The sequence below is a fragment of the Rhipicephalus microplus genome, chromosome 1 (genome assembly GCF_043290135.1).
Source record: "Rhipicephalus microplus isolate Deutch F79 chromosome 1, USDA_Rmic, whole genome shotgun sequence".
In the NCBI taxonomy this organism is placed as follows: domain Eukaryota; kingdom Metazoa; phylum Arthropoda; class Arachnida; order Ixodida; family Ixodidae; genus Rhipicephalus; species Rhipicephalus microplus.
Genome location: NC_134700.1, coordinates 237017164 through 237034317, shown reverse-complemented (window position 1 = coordinate 237034317; position 17154 = coordinate 237017164). Strand labels below are relative to the sequence as shown.

The 17154-nt window shown below is 42.2% G+C and overlaps 1 protein-coding gene across 1 annotated transcript in view; it reads left to right on the top strand.

Annotated features, from left to right (window-relative positions):
* The window catches only part of LOC142767097 (uncharacterized), a 290153-nt gene that overhangs the window by 203231 nt on the left and 69768 nt on the right, over positions 1 to 17154 (top strand). The window lies entirely within an intron of this gene.

Genomic DNA, 17154 nt, shown 5'->3' with positions numbered 1-17154 from the left:
ATATATATATATATATATATATATATATATATATATATATATATATATATTCACTGTTATACAATATGTTCTTTGGAACGTAAATAATGTTCCACACTTCGTTCAATGTTATGTTTGAAATCACAGTTCTCGAGTTCAATGTTTCTAAGGAGTATAACGTCAACTTCTTGTTAAAGCCTGCGCCTTTACTCATATTGTGGAATCTAAAAAGAAGGAAGTGCTATTTGAAAAAGAAAGGTGACAAGAATTTGTGTATTACTTCTTCCTTTTTTAAGTTTCTATTATGAAAGTGCTCGCTGCATACACGTTGTGAAGAAACATGTTAATATGTTTATTCTGTCGCACTGGCTCACAAAGCCTTCTGTTTGTTTACACTTACGCATGCATTGGTAACAATCTTAAAAAGGCAGAGCAGTTATATTGGTTTTGACCGACTATGTTCATCTTATCAATGTGGCATTGATATGAGAAAAGCGGTAAACAATACCGTGAGCAAGTGCGTCGGCCAATAAGTGCCATGTTTTTACTTTCTGTATTTGAATAGTGCGATGCTTTCTTTATATCCCACAGAGAGTGTGTGTCAGCTAATATAAGTAGTTGCATCTATCCCTGCCACGGTGGTTTAGTTGCTAAGGTACTCGGCTGCGGACCTGCAGGTCACGGGATCAAATCCCTGCTGCGGTGGCAGCATTTTAGATGGAGGCAAAATGTTGTAGGCCTGTATGCTCAGATGTGGTTGCACGCTAAAGAACCACAGCTGGTAGAAATTTCCGGAGTCCTCTACTGCGGCGCCTCTCATAATCATATGGTCGATTTGGGACGTTAAACCCCACATATCACTTATCATCAAGTAGTTGCATCTACATATAAATTATATCCTATTACTCACACCACCTGCGATGGCCTATAAATTGTAGAAGTGGTCGTCTTATTATTCTATTTCGGCCAATATGTAATGTGAATGCATTAAAATACATAGCAGAGCCCTTTACTTCGTTGTGTGAGCCTTGCTGAATTCATCACGCACTGCATGCTTCTTTGAACTAATGACAAAGGTCTGCATCCTATTTTTTTATTGTCGAGCTTTCGACCCATGTAATTGTAGGGCTTGCAGATGTGCCCTGTTTAAATATCACTTTTAATCGCACAAGGAGTGCGTACTATAGTAAACCACGTTTCTCGCAGAGCATACTTGCGATGCTTTGAAAGACGGTCCCGGCAGCGATAAATTCCACCCTCTGAAGCCCATTATTTATTCGGACAGCCGCCGTCCGTGGCTTTTGCATTTGTTTCACGCGTTTTTTTTGTACGCCATTGTCACAAAGTGTAAGTGCCTCTCTTCTGCGGCTGTCATTTGCGCAGGTACGCGCCTGTGCATTTGAAAAGTAGAACCGGATCTCCACGACGACGCCGGCTACAATGTAGCACAAGTGGTGGGCTTTACTTACGTGCTGTCGCATTCTTCTCGGTCTGTCTGCACGATCTATCTTCCGGTTTCACAACGGCGATAAACAATGCACAAGCTTACCTAGACAAAGTCTAAACAATGTATGATGACAATGCTGGTTTCCTAATATAAAAGTTAATAATAAGCAAGGGATCCGTTTTGGACTAAAAACGTTACACAAGTATGTGTCTTTGCGGCAAGCAACGTTAGTTTACAAGAACTGAACGTTGGACGAGTTTGTATTGTACTATGGATGGAATTGTGTGCAAAATAAAAAACCGGAGAATAACAAAGAGAGCACCGACTGTGCTGCGCCTGTCTGAGCTCTTTTCCTTCTTGCCTGTTTTTTTTTTTTGCGCAGAATGCTATCCGCAACGTTAGTATGGTCTAACGTGAAAAAAAATGTAACAATATGTTCCTGTGAGTTATCAAACAAGAAAATATTTCGCTGTGTGACAATTTTCGAAAGCAGATGACGTAATCGGCCGCAACGTTGTGTGTACGGCAACGTACTGTGTAGCGCGTAACACCGGCTGAACCTCCATCAGTTCATCCGGTGTGACGATTTACTCAAGCTCTTTTCCCGAAAATAAGCCACATGTTTTAGACGTCTGAGCCATGAGGCTCTCAGCTCTTCATCAGTGTTTGCCAGTCCAAGGTTTCGAGTAAGCATCGGCTGCGAGCACGTTCTGTGGCAAGAAATTGATAAAGAAAACCAGACGACGACGGTTCCTTCTTTCGTTGTCAGGCCGTCTGATACACTTCGATTGTCTTAGCGCCCGCGATACGAATATGAACGCGTCCGGTGTCTTTGTGTTTCCCGCCTACTTACTTGATGTGCACCATTCAGATATGACACCACCGTGCCCATTTCTTTGCCGGCAGCTTTCTTTCTCCACGCACGTGCGCATCTCTCGGCGGTCTCTGTCATCTTCGGGAGGCATTAGCGTAGCCCCCACAGGCACCCTCGGCTTCCTTTCAAGTAGCCCATGCAGTTATCGGTGGCCGCGCCGTGTCACGTTCTGCACCAGCTGACGCCACACGCTTATAGGAGTGAAATGGAAGGGACGTCTCCTGGCGACTCTCAAAGTGCGGGAACGTATAGGCATCCACTGAAGAATGGCGCTCCACCTGTGGTGTTGATGCATGGTCACTTGTGTCGCGCTTGCTAGAGGAAACGTCGAAAACGATTGAATAAACGGAGCTAAACTTAGATCGTGTCCCGGCATCAGTGGCAGCATTTCAATGGAGGCGATGCGCAAGAGGCCCACGTGCTTAGATTTAGGCGCGTGGTAAAGAATACGAGATATAGGTGCAATTTCCGGAGCCGTCCACTACGTCGTCCTTCATTATCATATCACTGTTTTTTAACACAAAACACGAACAGCTATTGTTATTAATAATGGCAGCCAGACTCGGGTTCAAGGCGAAGGAGCTTGAGACTGAGCAGTAGAAGCAACATTATATTTAGCGTTAGTGACATACGTGTAAGAACCTCTGCCTGAAAAGTCCCAAAAATGAAACATTGTATACGCAAGACCAAATTAAAACGATTTTTATACCAGTGTCCATCATGGGCCATTTTTTTTCGTAATTAGTAGCATAACTAGAGACAATGTTCAAGCGAAAAAATGAATCGAGATGACAAAAAGTGCAGTATGCGCCAGAACGTTGACAGTCCGCGATAATATATTGGTCACCTAAAAACCTGAGAACACTCACTGGACAGTCTCACTTTTGTAAAGCGTAGTTACTTCACAAGAAAGCGTAACTGCTGTCGTCACGTGGGATTTTTTGTGCAAAAGATCGAGAGAGCTGAAGGAAGGCAGGTTGTCACGTGTTGCAGCAAAGCTTGCATGCACAAGCCCAAAACGTCTAAAGGAAGAATATTTTCAAGAGCCAAAGAATTGTGCATGTAAGTTCAGGATAATTTTCCTGGCCGTGACAACTGTAAACTGAAAACCTATCACTCACCTAAAAATAAAAAAGAGATGGATGAGCTTTAGTATGTTAACGCAGTAAGCGAACATTTTTTAGCCTACGTTTAAATGCAAATTTGACCTCCAAAAGAAGAGGTGAAGGTCAAGGCATTTTTATATTTCCTCTATGGCTAATTGGAGTATTGCTAGGAGTCCCCGAAAGGCGCCGCCGTTGTGGTGTATATATATAGTAACTAAGATACTCAGCTACTGACCCGCATATCGTGGGATCGAATCCTGGATGAAGTGGCTGTAATTTCTATGGAGGCGGAAATACTGTAGGCCCGTGTGCTCAGATTTGGGGGCACGTTAAAGAACCACAGGTGGTCAAAACTTCTAAAGTACCCCACTACGGCGCCTCTCATAGTCATATGGTGGCTTCGGGACGTTAAATTTGACATATCAACCAATCAGCGGTCTCCGAAAGCATTGTGGAAAGCAATATACAATGAAGTACATTTTCGCAGCCTGTTGGGATGCAAACGATGGCAAACCACTTAAGTTTCTTTGAATCTCATAATTCGGATTTGTGTAGGCTTCCCTTTCGAGATATTTAGGAAAGTATCACACGTTGTGCATCGCGCGCAAAGTGTGATGAGCAACGTGCCATAGCCACACAAGTAAGAAATATTTTCATTGGCCCATTCTTTACCCCCTTCTCGTTGAAGGTTTCTAAGTATGGAACAATCAGCTCCTAACTATGAAACTTGCTGCTGACCCTAATAACAGAAAACAATATAGCTTAATTTAATGCAAGATGGTTTAGCCTTATTAGCAATAAAATGTCACAATGTCTGAAAACAACAGAAAACTGTTGTCACGTACTTGTTCTCGCTGTGCGTGAGATGACCAATAAAGTTAAGAATACCAGATAAATACTAGGTGGTTGAAAACAGTAGAATACACCGATGAGAAAAAAAAACTGGCGGCACTTGCCAAAAAGTGAAACGATCGTAAAATATTTTACGGTCCTGCCTGATCCAGAGGGAGACCTTCCAATGCCTTGCGCCAGCAATGTCCACATGGGAGCCGGCGCGGACAACGCTTGATTGTCGCCGAAAGTGTAAGGGACAGTGAGGCGTGCCGTAAGTGATCTACGAAGAAACTTCCACGCTTCTTCCAAGTGTGTTATGTCCGCACTCTCTTGGGAGAGCTGGGAGCTCAGGCGTGAAGGAACGCAGCGTCAGAGTCGAGAGAAGAAAACTAAAGATTATGTAGGCCTTCGAGCAAAATCTCGCCTTGAAGGTTGCTGTTTTTATTTTCCAATCTTTTTCTGTTTATTTTCAGTGATTATCCCTGTGTAAATATTTCTTTTGCCTAATAGTTTTGAACCTCCTTTTTTTTTCTCATAAATGACACCTGTAACAAACACTTGTGAAATATCATGTATGTTTCATCATCAAATGTTGGTCAGCACCAAGGAATCTCCCACGTGATCAGAACGTGCATTCCTTCGTTTTTTTTTTCTTGCCGAGAGCTCACACTGAGATGAGTGCGTATGAGCAGCATAGCCGTATCTTTTGAAACTTTTCTCACCACGAAGCCTTATGTGACTCGTTGGGTGGATTTCTTTGTGCCCGCAGACAAGATTACGTAAGCGCAAGCGGCCGTAGCAAGGACCACTGTGAAATGATAGAAAAAAAATGGCGATTGTGCATTTTCACTAATTGCGTTCCTCACTCTTCATCCAACCACCTTCTATCTGGATACGCATGGTAAATAGAGTGGCCATGTTCTCACTGCGCCACGCGCCCGTCTGTGCACGGAGTAGTGTGCGTTGCCCATTTATCGTCATCCTGCCTCAATTCGACTCCATTCATACTTTGTAATTGCAGACAGACTTCCTGTCTTTTCCACTACAATAACACAGATAGTCCGTTGTTTTTTTATTGTACTCCCACCAGGAAGCCTAAAAGCAAGAACCATACGCATGATACTCCATCTCAGCTGCGTAAAATCCAACTGGCAAATAAAACCCATTCTCTTTATTTTAGTGATTATTGTCCCCCCCCCCCCCCTATTTTATTAGGCTCTATGCTAAAAAGCACCGCAAGCTCTTTGAAACGTATGGACCGAACGCCCCTTCGCGAAATGATGACTCAATATCTCTCATTGCTTAAAACCACTGGGAAATGCACGTTAGCTTTGCTCAAAGGTGTTTTAGTTAGGCATTTGGTGCGTTCTTGAGGAAATAGACGCTGTTGAATATGGTTGTGTATTTTGTCATTTTGATGCATTGCGCTGTATCTACGCTAGCGCATGGAATGTAACAGTTGAAGCGGAAGTCGATGCTGCAGGAATTAAGGCACTGCATGGCCCACTACGCGTGATGTCTCGTGGTGTCTCGAAACGTTTAATCGCAACTTATTAACTACATGTAGTGGTTAAGCGCAGGCAGGAGTTTAGTTGGACTTGGCGTTTTGTGGGGATCAAAAATCGAATAAGAATGGCGAAACAGGCAAAGCATTTGAAAATGTCTCCATGTTTTATTCACTACTGATCGACTAAGTATTTAATTTAAAATCAGCACGGATGTTTCTGCAGAAACATGTTTGATTAAATCACATAAAGATATTTGGAATATGTTAGGTTTCGAAAGTCGGTTTTAATAAAAATGAATTTCTGTGTCTGACGACTGAAAATAAAACAAAACAAAAGAAAAGTACTGGTTTCGGTAAAACCTACGATTCATTGCATGAACGGATACAAAGCATTAGCAGGCAGCCTCAGAACGGCATTTTTCTAAGCAGCGCTTTAACATTGTTAGATTTGGGATACTGTCAAGGAGTTCAAACAAATTTATCCAAAGATTTGGTTTACTCTTATTCCCATAAACTTTTTCATGGTTCACTCGAGATGTTTTGTAAATAAACGGCTGAGATTTAAATCAAGAAACGGCATACATTCTTTATTCACGAATTCGCCCTGTACGACGAATTGAAGTCGTTTGCATTCTCTGAGAAGAACCCTTAAACTGTTTTCAGGCATTGCACATTCTATCGAATGGTGTGGGTCTGTTTGCTTTAACATGTTCCTGAGTTGGACGTTGAAAACGAGGACGATGTCGCCATGTTTTCTAATATGGTTGCTTGGGCGAGTTGGTGCGGCATTATTCGCATAAAAGCAGCTCCAAGAACGGAAGACAAAGAAAAGAAGGAGACGAGACAGCCATGTTTTTGTTTTTGCTTGTTTTTTGTGCTTTATCATTTATTTTTAATTTTACCTCACGTCTTTGTTATCAATATGCCCACTTTCGTTTCACAAATACATATTTCGAATGAGGCAGTACGTTTGAAGAACTGGAATGCGAAGGCTGGCGATGAAGGCAGTTATCACTGTGCTCTGAACGCACCTTTCAGTTCAATATCAATCATGGTGTTGCGTATAGTTGCCTTTCATAACTTCAGTTGACTACTGTCGGAAACGTTTGATGCCACTATGCACTTCAAGAGTTCTTGTCACCAACAAATACGCTGGTTTACATGCACCATGTTAAATTCTATACCCGCATAAATGATATTTTCTAGCCCTCATTTCGTACCCTTGGTTAGCGTCGCACTGCGTGTATTTAGACGAAGCTGCTAGCACTGTGTTGACTAAAAAAAGAAAACAACCAAACAAACATCAGGCCAGCGCGAATGGCGGAGCACGGTCGCAGCGAAAGCTGGAGGAAGGGCCTTCATAGAACGTTTTTTGAACACTCTTGAGGTTGATTTTACAGGTACACTTGCATGACACCCACTACGTCATAAACTATGATGTTCGTTTTGTGGGGGTCTTGCCATTATTCTTCATTTTCTGGCAAAGCATGGTACCCAATGCACACTTGTAAGGCGATAGTGCATTTTGTTGACGCCGTGCCTGACGATGAGAAAGCTTTCTGTCTCGGGTTTTCGTAATTGGTTGGAGCATTCAGCAGCAAAAACGTTGTGCAATCGGCATTGTATGACGCCGGCCTGTTACTTCACTGTTCTGAAACACTTTATCACACATGTAAACGCGATTTCTTGCTGATTTCTTACTATCATAAAGACTACACAGAGTCAGTTTGCAAACAGGGTCTCAAGCACCGACGTAGCTTTGCTGTGGTAGTGTATCGAACGTCCACGCAGAGAGCCCGACCTCATTTTCTACTTGGTTCTCAGTGTTTAACCATTTCGTTTTTTGTTTTACTTCGCGTCCTAGTACACGGAGACCAGCCGCGGCTGACAACTATGGAGCCAGAATCTTGGCTCTTATTGTGATCTCATAACATTATTGCTGTAATAGCACCAATGAGGGCATAGATGTTCTACACAACCAAAGAATAAATCAAGATTAACTGCAGCCTAAACTACTTAAAGAGATCTCAATAACATTTTACAGAGCTACAATATACTAAGCACACGTATTTAGAATAGTTCCCGGTTTACTCTTATATTGATAGGCTGCCCTGTTTTTTGAGAAACTAGGTTTTGGCCACCTAATTCTATGGCTGACGCATAGCGCGAAATTTCGACTAACAAAATTGCGCCAGAAATGCCAGAAGCGACTTTCGTTCATTCTTTTGACTATTGTGCCTATACGTCCCACAAGTTCAATAAAATGTAGTAAAACACATAAAGGCGTCCTCAAAGAGTATGTATTAAGAACTGTACAATGGGAGCTAATAAAGTCACACATTATTATTCACAATGGGAAAGTACACCACTTTTGTTATACCAAAACACAAACATTTCTTTGCATTTGTCAACACGACATTAACATTCTGCGCACGTGTTTGCTCAATGCATGTTGCTAACTAATTTTGTTTTCAAAATGTGCTTTGTTTTAGGAGCGAAGCTTCTTATGGCAAGACCTGGTCGGTTATAGATCTTCGATCCATTTGGCGTGCCATGGTTGTGTTTCCTTATCGTACAATAGAAGGCGATGTCCCATAGAGATGCATGCACACTGCAGTTGGGGGACGATATACTAGATGGTGCTGTATGCATTATGTGTAGTCATCTCCATATCTCGTGTCATTTGAGTCATGAAGACAAAAAAAGACCTGGTCATTGAAGTCTGAATAAAATTTCACACACACTATAGCTTTGATTACGTCTGGGCGAAACCACCGAAGATTTCACCATCTGACCATTGTGAATATTCACGAGCTCCACCCCAAACTCTTCATCATTCACCCCGTGGATATTCTGTGATTTTGTTTCTAAATTTTTGTTTCTTTTGTGGTGGTAATTTGATTTTCTTAGTATTGCTTTCTTTTTTGGCTACTGTTCACGCTTGCTGATTTTCATTGTGTCGTTCGAAAACAGGTTTTGAAGAGCTAATTGTTTTCAAAAACGCCACCAATGTTATATTTAGACGCCTATGTGTTCTATATGTGTTGTTTTGCAGCAAACAGTATTTTCAGCAGTTTTCACTCGCTGTAAGCTGTGAACATGGCTCAAAGCGCCGTGAAACTGAACCTAATCACAAGGCAAAGGAAAACCCAGAGTTAGCGAGCACAGCATATAAATGGAATGTTTCCATCTTTGTGAAATATATAGAAACAACTTAGTTCTGCCTTTGCCATGGTGGCTTTCGCAGTTCGTATTCTGTCGTGAAATGACGTGCATGCAATAATACATCGCAGAAGACCATTTTTGTACACACTAACTGCCTGCAAAAACTGCCTGTTACGACACCTCACAATAATAAAACTAAATGCGAGACACTGCAGGATAATGTTTTCAGTTACGTATATCTTGTTAGCATTTTTCGCTTAGTTTTCTTCTTTCACCTATAATTTTTGAACTTGCATAAGTTTTGGTAAAAAATGGGAACTCCGAATGTAACGGATATAACTTCTGTTCTTACGTTGTATAGAAATATGTTCACTACACTTGACTTGTTTACTTTTTATATGGTAGATTTTACAGCCGCAGAAACGAGGGCGCTTAGAAAATGCATGTGAACAAATCGCTTGATACAGCACAGCCTCTATGAAGTGGATGTGATTGTATCCATTTATTTCGATAAAAAGTTGGTGGTGCGATTTGTGACCGTCTATAGAACCTGCGCGAAGCATTTCATCAAAAATTATACAGCATTTTTATTTATCGCGTGCAGCAGGTGTAATTGCGTAATTTTTTTGCAAGGGCCTGCATCGAAGCAGTCTCATCTTTACTGTTACATTGTGTTCTTCCAACCTAAAGAGCACTTCTAGAGCCTGACAGCTTGGGCGGCTTTTTTGTTTGTTCATTTCTTTCTTTCTTTCTATCTGAAGATGATGTGTGCGCTTCAGTTTACTATTGAAATAACGTTTGTTATCGCCCGTGTCTGAACTAGACTAAACAATGGCAAGGCACCTGTTCTCAAAATGCGAATGACCTCACTAGAATGAACCCTTCTTTTGTGAGAAAAATAAGACGATTGAGAGCTTTCATCGCCTGAAATTCTGCATACAGTTATTTTTGGTTTGTGCATTTTTTGCTGATATTTTGGCATTTTTTGAAAACAATATTTATTTCTCTTGATCGCGTGGATTGAAATAATCCTGCCATAAAGTATTTGAGAGCCTACGAAAAAATGAAAATATAAAAGATCAGTACATTCTCGTTTGTTTCTTTTTGAAAGAAATATCTGCCCTCCATGGCTGCTGACTGAGTGCAACATAGTCGGCGACAGTCGGCATAAATCAACTCTCGAAGAGGCAATTACCCTCAGCATGGCTCTGAATGCACACGAAATTTGACAGCGGAGCACCATCTGTCGGTGGAGGACAACTTCGGCGGCGGGCATATTTTAGCAGTCCTTATTTCGGCGAATACAAAATGCCATGCTAAAGGGCTTTCTCGATGAGGAAAAAAAACACTAAACTCACAACTACCTAAGTCAATTTTACCAGTTAGTAGATTGTTTTATTCTTCAGCTGCCTGTCTTGGATTTGATAATAATTTATTTTGATAGTACTTCAAGTGCTCTGGTGCCACTATTTGAATTCTGTATAATTGTATGGTCCGCATTCGGTGAACATTCTTGTGCTGTGCAGCACGGCACCCGTGGTAACGTTTTCTTTCTTTCCTTCTTTCTTTCTTTCTTTCTTTCTTTCTTTCTTTCTTTCTTTCTTTCTTTCTTTCTTTCTTTCTTTCTTTCTAGTTGATTTTTTCAAATGAACATTTCACATTTTTTCTCGCCATTTGAGTAAGGATACAAGGTGCCCAATGAGCTTAAAAACTTTTACATAAATTTAGTTACTTGTGTAATAGCGCTACTTTATATTTCTTAGGAGCACCAAGAAAAGTAAAGCAAACATGCACGCGTGTTTGTTCCAACGCGATTTTTCTGAACACATTAAACGAGAAGTGATAAGTTATTCTTCAATGGAATGTATTCTTTTGTATTTTAATTATTAATAATAAACTCTCCGGCTTCCACATTATAGTTTTATCTTCATAGCAGCGACAATATGCAAAAAAAATAAACGAATAAAACCAGTTTGATACTACGGCAAGAAATATGCAGAGGCTTGTCTACAAGATAACCTTGAAAGTAAATAGTTCAACACTGGTCGTTACACATTTTCACGGGGTGTGAGTAGACAAAAGGCAGAAGGAAATATATTTACAGATTGTGCACGAAGTGCACATAGTCCTTCAGCTAAGATGGCGGAGTGGCAACAACAAGAGCTCTTTTTCAATCGACATCTTCGTCGCCATCATGGACCGTTTCTTGACGCTCATCATGGCTTGTATCATATAGCCGCCGTCGCTGAAAGCACCGTCTAGGTGCTTAAGAAAGCGTACGGTCCTGCACAGACAAGAATGGCTTAGGGCGAGAGACGTGTAAAATATCAGTAGACGGCACAGACGATGACGATGGATTGTCCAATGAGGCTATCATATAGGCGACCCTGGTCAGTTGACGCAACACTTTGTAAGGCATGTTGTAGCGAGCTAGAAACTTTGACGACAGGCCAACGTGACGGGAAGGAGTGCAGAGCAAGAGCAACGATCCTGGGAAGTAAGAGGCAGCGCGGTGACGGCTGCCGTAGCGATCTTTTTGAGAGAGCGTCAAGCCAAGAAGGCGATCTCGGGTGATCTGACGGGCCGTTCGAGTCAGAGTAGTTGCATCGCGAGCGTGCTCTGTCGGAGTGCACATATGTGACGACAGAAGAGAGTCAAAAGACAAAGTGGGGTGACTGCCGTAGAGGAAATAGCAGGGGGAAAAGCCAGCGGTGTCGTGGCACGTCGCGTTGTAGGCAAACGTCACGTAAGGCAAAGTGACATCCCAACAACGCTGATCTTCGGAGATATACATGGATAGCATTGTCGTCAGCGTGCGGTTGAGACGCTCATTGAGTTCGTTTGTTTGCGGGTGGTAGGCAGTGAGTTTATGACGTGCCTTTGATGGACCATTCCTTGATGTTCGTCTTGGCTTGTATCAATATAATACATGACTTCTTTTTTACGGGTGACACCATATATTAGAAGGCATCGCAACATACCCCTTTCTGTCTTTGGTCGTTTTTATAAACCGAACCATGTGACATTCAGCTACATAACACGATGCCCGAACAATTGAGTTTAACTGGGTAAATGTTGCTGAAGTTCACTGAGTATTATCTGACTTATAGCCGTAAACAAAGTATGCTAGCATTGTGATGTTCGGGACATTTGGAAAGTAAAAAAAAATACTGTATTCATAAAGTTTCAAAGCAAATCTTGTATGATGATTCAGCATGTTTTTACAAAAGTGCTTGAACTACTAGGGCTTTTTCACGCCAAAAATATTTCATCATGAGGGAAAAGGCAAGTACTGCGTAAGTGGATTTAGAGTCCTTTTTTAATGACTGCTTACAGGCAATGAAAAGCATATATTTTTGCGAGTCCTGTCTGCATTTGAGATGCTCATTCTAAATCAATGATTCAAAATTTTGGGGTGTTATAGCTCTTGGGCTTAACTCACAGTGCACTCGTTGAGACCTGGCCGTCCACCTTTACCTCAAGGCTTCTATGTCAGTCCCTCAGCCAAACAATCTGGGGCACCTAGCAACCGTCTACAATCCACAAATAACGTCTGCTTTTTCTATTCACTCCGGTTTCATAAGAATCTATTCTACGAACGAAATAGGCGTTTCCTTGCGGACAATCAATCTTGAGCTGACGCAAGTTTTTTGCGTGTTGTGAGAGGGTCGGAGTGATTGTTGGATGCTTTGCGCAAAGTGGTAGACGACGCGCCTGTGCAACGGCAAATTATCTTACATGTTTTAGTATCAGTACTGGACACTCTTCTTTAATCGATCAGATTTTTCCTCTGTGAAGTTCATTTTTCTACAACGCTTCTTCACTCATGTGGTCATCTATCTTTCATGTTCGCGCAAGCGCTCCACATATACTTTCACGCAAGCTCGCCTTGCAGTTGTGATAACAGCACTGAAACAAACTTTCCTATCTATTCAACTTCTGTCAGGCAGAAGACGGGTCAAGCACCTGCCCTTTGCAGATCTTTCTGCCCATGGTTGCTATGCTTACGCATGCTGTCACCAGGAGCCTCTGAAAGCAACGAGAAGCAGTACTTGGGTGTAAACAGCATACATCGTGGCTAGCAGGATGAAGAAGTGAAATAAAAGAATTAGAAAGGTGGGAGTACGGAGAATGCAGGAATGTTAACTATAGTTTTGCAATATTATCCCCCTCCCTATCATTTGGTGGCATTCTTTCCCTTTAGAGTAGACAATGCTACTTTGTTTCGTTTACACATTCTTGGCCAATATTCGTATCGCGCGAAAAGGTGAAAAGGAAAGTGTCTCAAATACATTGATTGCACTGAGGTTTTCACAAAGTAAAACTTTTATTGCTCGTTTACAACTTCAGACAATGGGAAAAATAGTGTATCTTGGAGTCCCTTTTTCCATATCTGCCTTACGTCGAGAGAACAAGGGTAGAATAAGTTTTTTAGTATACTTGAGAAAATCACACAGGGTTCTCCCTAATGAGTTCAGTCTGGGACCTGTCCACTGGTTCTTTAACTTGAGTGTAATCCATCTTGTAATCCTGCAATCCGGTGCTGCCATTTCTTTCAATCTTATGCATTCCGCACTGTTGGGTATAGCTGTCATTACGAAACGCATACCTTCAATAAGTTTTATGGTGGCTTACATGAGCGTACGTTATAGAGAATTTCGAAGCAGAGACTAAAATACTATTTTTGCGCAACGACAGAACGATAGTTTATCTCCATACTCTTAGCTCACCCAACTCTTTTTCACAGCACCTGCATTGCCGTAACTTTATCTAGGTGATGAGTGATAAAATGAACAATTTCCCGCACAAGTTTTTGTCACCAAATAATAAAGCCTAACGTGTTAATACACGAGCCCAACAGAAGTTGTAGCCCCACCGCGGTGGTATAGTGGCCAAGGTACTCGGCTACTGACCCACAGGTCGCGGGTTCGAATCCCGGCTGCGGCGACTGCATTTCCTGTGAAGGCGGAAATGTTGTAGGCCCAGGTGCTCAGATTTGGGTGCACGTTAAAGAACCCCAGGTTGTTGAAATCTCCGGATCCCTCCACTACGGCATCTCTCATAATCATATGGTGGTTTTGGGACGTTAAACCCCACATATCAATCAATCAACAAAAGTTGTAAACTTCTTAGCGTATCAACTTTGCATTGACAGGACAGGAAATTGGTGCAATGATTCATGACATCCGGACGTATCCGACACAACACATCTACATCAACTTTTTGCTATGAGCTGTTTTATCTTTTTTGTGTTTGTAGTAAAAAAATCACAGCACATCCCCGGAGTGAATGATGATCAGTGGGGCAAAACTTCGTGGACTCGCAGCTCAGGATCCGCTTGCATTTGTGCACGTTTCGCTGCTGTTGCGAGAGCCCTCGCCGTATCTGGATCCTCTTGCCGGTGCTTCCGTGAAGCTTTGGCTTCGCGGACTCTCACGTCCGGATCTTGACGACGAGTACGCGCTGCAGCTGCTTTTTGAGCCCTCTGCTCCGCGGTCCTCTCTTCGTCGCTCATTGCGAGGCACACAAGTGCAGTAACTGCCGGCAAAAGAGGAAGCGCGCCAAGCACACGTCTCCAACGCATCGGAGTAAAGTGAGCACCCCCAGCACTATCTAGTGAGCACTCTGCATAGCAGGGGTGGCAACTACAAACGGTGAGTTTAGAAAAAAAATGTTCAACGATTTCGAGTACTTCGTACTCAACTATGAGAGAGCACTGAACCGTCCCGCTAAAAACGGTGAGGGACCTATGCCCTAAAGAGCTTCACCTCTCAAATTTAACAGATGCCATGTACTATGTGGAGGAGGAGGAGGAATAAATGAGGAAGGACAGGGAGGTTGTACTATGTGAACCAATGTTATGCGAAGCATGTGGAAGAAAGGGGATAGTGGGATGCTTTTTTTTTTACTGAACAAATCATGACGAAATGACGCTAAAATATGTACAACTGTTGTGTTCACAGACATATGTTGAACGGTCACATATCTTTTATATGACTAGTTGTTTACAGTTGCGTAATAATGTTAACAGCAACATCAATATTACCAAGACCAGATACTTTAAGCAAATATTGAGCGCTAGTGGTTGCCAGGATGATAGTTTGGGATAGTGCTACGTATACCAAGAGCATTTCAGTCGATGGCACTTAAGTGTACAAGCAACGTGAACCCGACGTGACGGCTCTTTTATATGAGTGCATATGTAAAGTTTATAAAATTAAATAGGCAGCCCTGCAATAACCGACGTTTCACCAACAATATGCCTGCGTCGGGTCTTTTTTTCCAAAGCAGTTTCGCGACCTGAAATAGCTCTGCGGCAGAATACTTAGTAGTAATAGTAGTAATTTTGCTTCATTTTTTTTGACATGCAAGAAAAAGGATCATCATCATCATCATCATAATCATCATCATCAGCCGGACTACGTCCACTGCAGGACAAAGGCCTCTCCCATGTTGCGCCAGTCAACACGATTCGTTGCTCGTTGCTGCTACTTTTTACCCGCAAACTTCCTTATCTCATCTGCCCACCTAACTTTCTGTCTCGTCTTCACCTGCTTGCTTTCTGTGGGAATCCAGTCAGTAACCCTTGATGACCAATCGCTATCCTCTCTACGCGCTACGTTCCCAGGTCATGTCCATTTATTAAAGACGATAGTCTTTCTTGTGGACCTTCGACGGAAAAATTTTGGTCTGTCTGTCTGTGTGTCTGTCTGTCTGTCCGTCTTTCTGTCTGTACATTTGTCTGTTTGCCCGCCCTTAACGATACCTCAAACGGCTGACCCGATCCGCAGCGACCACCAATATTGCTCAAAGATCAGCGTTAATACTTGTGCGATTGTCAATTAAAAAGCAAATATTGCGCATTTCTGATGTACTATAACAAGACGTCGATGTTTTGAATGTGTGCCTTTATACTAGAGAATGCATACACAAGTGTTTCTAAGGCCCGTAGTATTTATCACGCTGCACTGACACAGTGCAACATGATGCTCAAGAAAGCGTTACCAACGCTGTGCTATGGCGACATTGGTGGCACCTGTCCGTTGATTTGCGTTCTACACCTTATAGCTTCCGAAATGGCACGCATCTTGCACGCCTTCCTTTGTTTTCGAAGATAACCGCCAGATAGCGCTCGTGCTGTAACGTGCCTCGATGCGCTCGGTCGCCTCCGCTGCATCCTCGAGGCACTCTAACACAGCGCATCCTGAATACCATTCACCAATTTTCTTGCGCAGAACATCAAATAAACGTTTTGTTCACTCTTTTCAAAAGCAAGACTATCGTCTTTCGACGAGATTTGCGGTGTAACATGCCAATTCAGGGCCAATTTTTCTTCTTGATTTCAACTATGAAACCCTTAACCCTGGTTTTTTCCCTGACCCACTATGCTCTCTTCTTGTCTCTTAAGGTTACACCTATAATTTTCCTTTCCGTCGCCCGCTGTGTCATCCTCAGTGTAAGCAGAACCCTTTTTGTAAGTCTCCAGGTCTCTCCTCCGTAGCTAAGTACCGACAAAATGCAGCTATTATATATCTTCCTCTTGTGGAACAGTGGTACTGTACAGTGAAGATTTGAGAATGCTGGCTGAATGTGCTCCAGCTCAAGCGAATATGTCACAACCCACTTCTACCTACTCTTTTTAAACAATTTAGATTAGTGATCATGAGTTAATTACATTTATCAATATTTTTAAACTTGTCTTTTAAATGCCCCTAGACTGACGGGAAATTGCAAGCCCTTTTAAAGTTCATGAGTTATTCGCTTTGATTGGCAATGCAGCGTTGTTTTTGATAATTTGTCTTGGTTCTTCATAAAGGCTGTTTTTTCTAGCATGATAACGTTGGTCGTTTTCTTGTTTTGTTTAGAAAAAAATTTATTGCCACAAACGTCAATAACACTCAACAGAACATTTCCGTCTTAGACATACTCTAACGATGATGACAAGACAGACGTCATTTACATGAACATGGATATGAGATGACGTTGAAAGAATATGTACATTCGATGGTTCACACAAACACAACCAAAAAATACTTCAAGGTAAACAAGAGACAAATAAAACATAAATATGTACATTTTGCATATTTACATGTTGGCATGCCGTTTCTGCCGGCGCATCGACAGATCAGCCTACCAATACCAGGCCGGCCGAAAGACAAGTTTCACTCGTCCGTCATAGACCGACACAAAAGGGCAAGACCAGTGCCGAAGAAATTCCTCTTCACCGAGGAAGAAGAGCTCC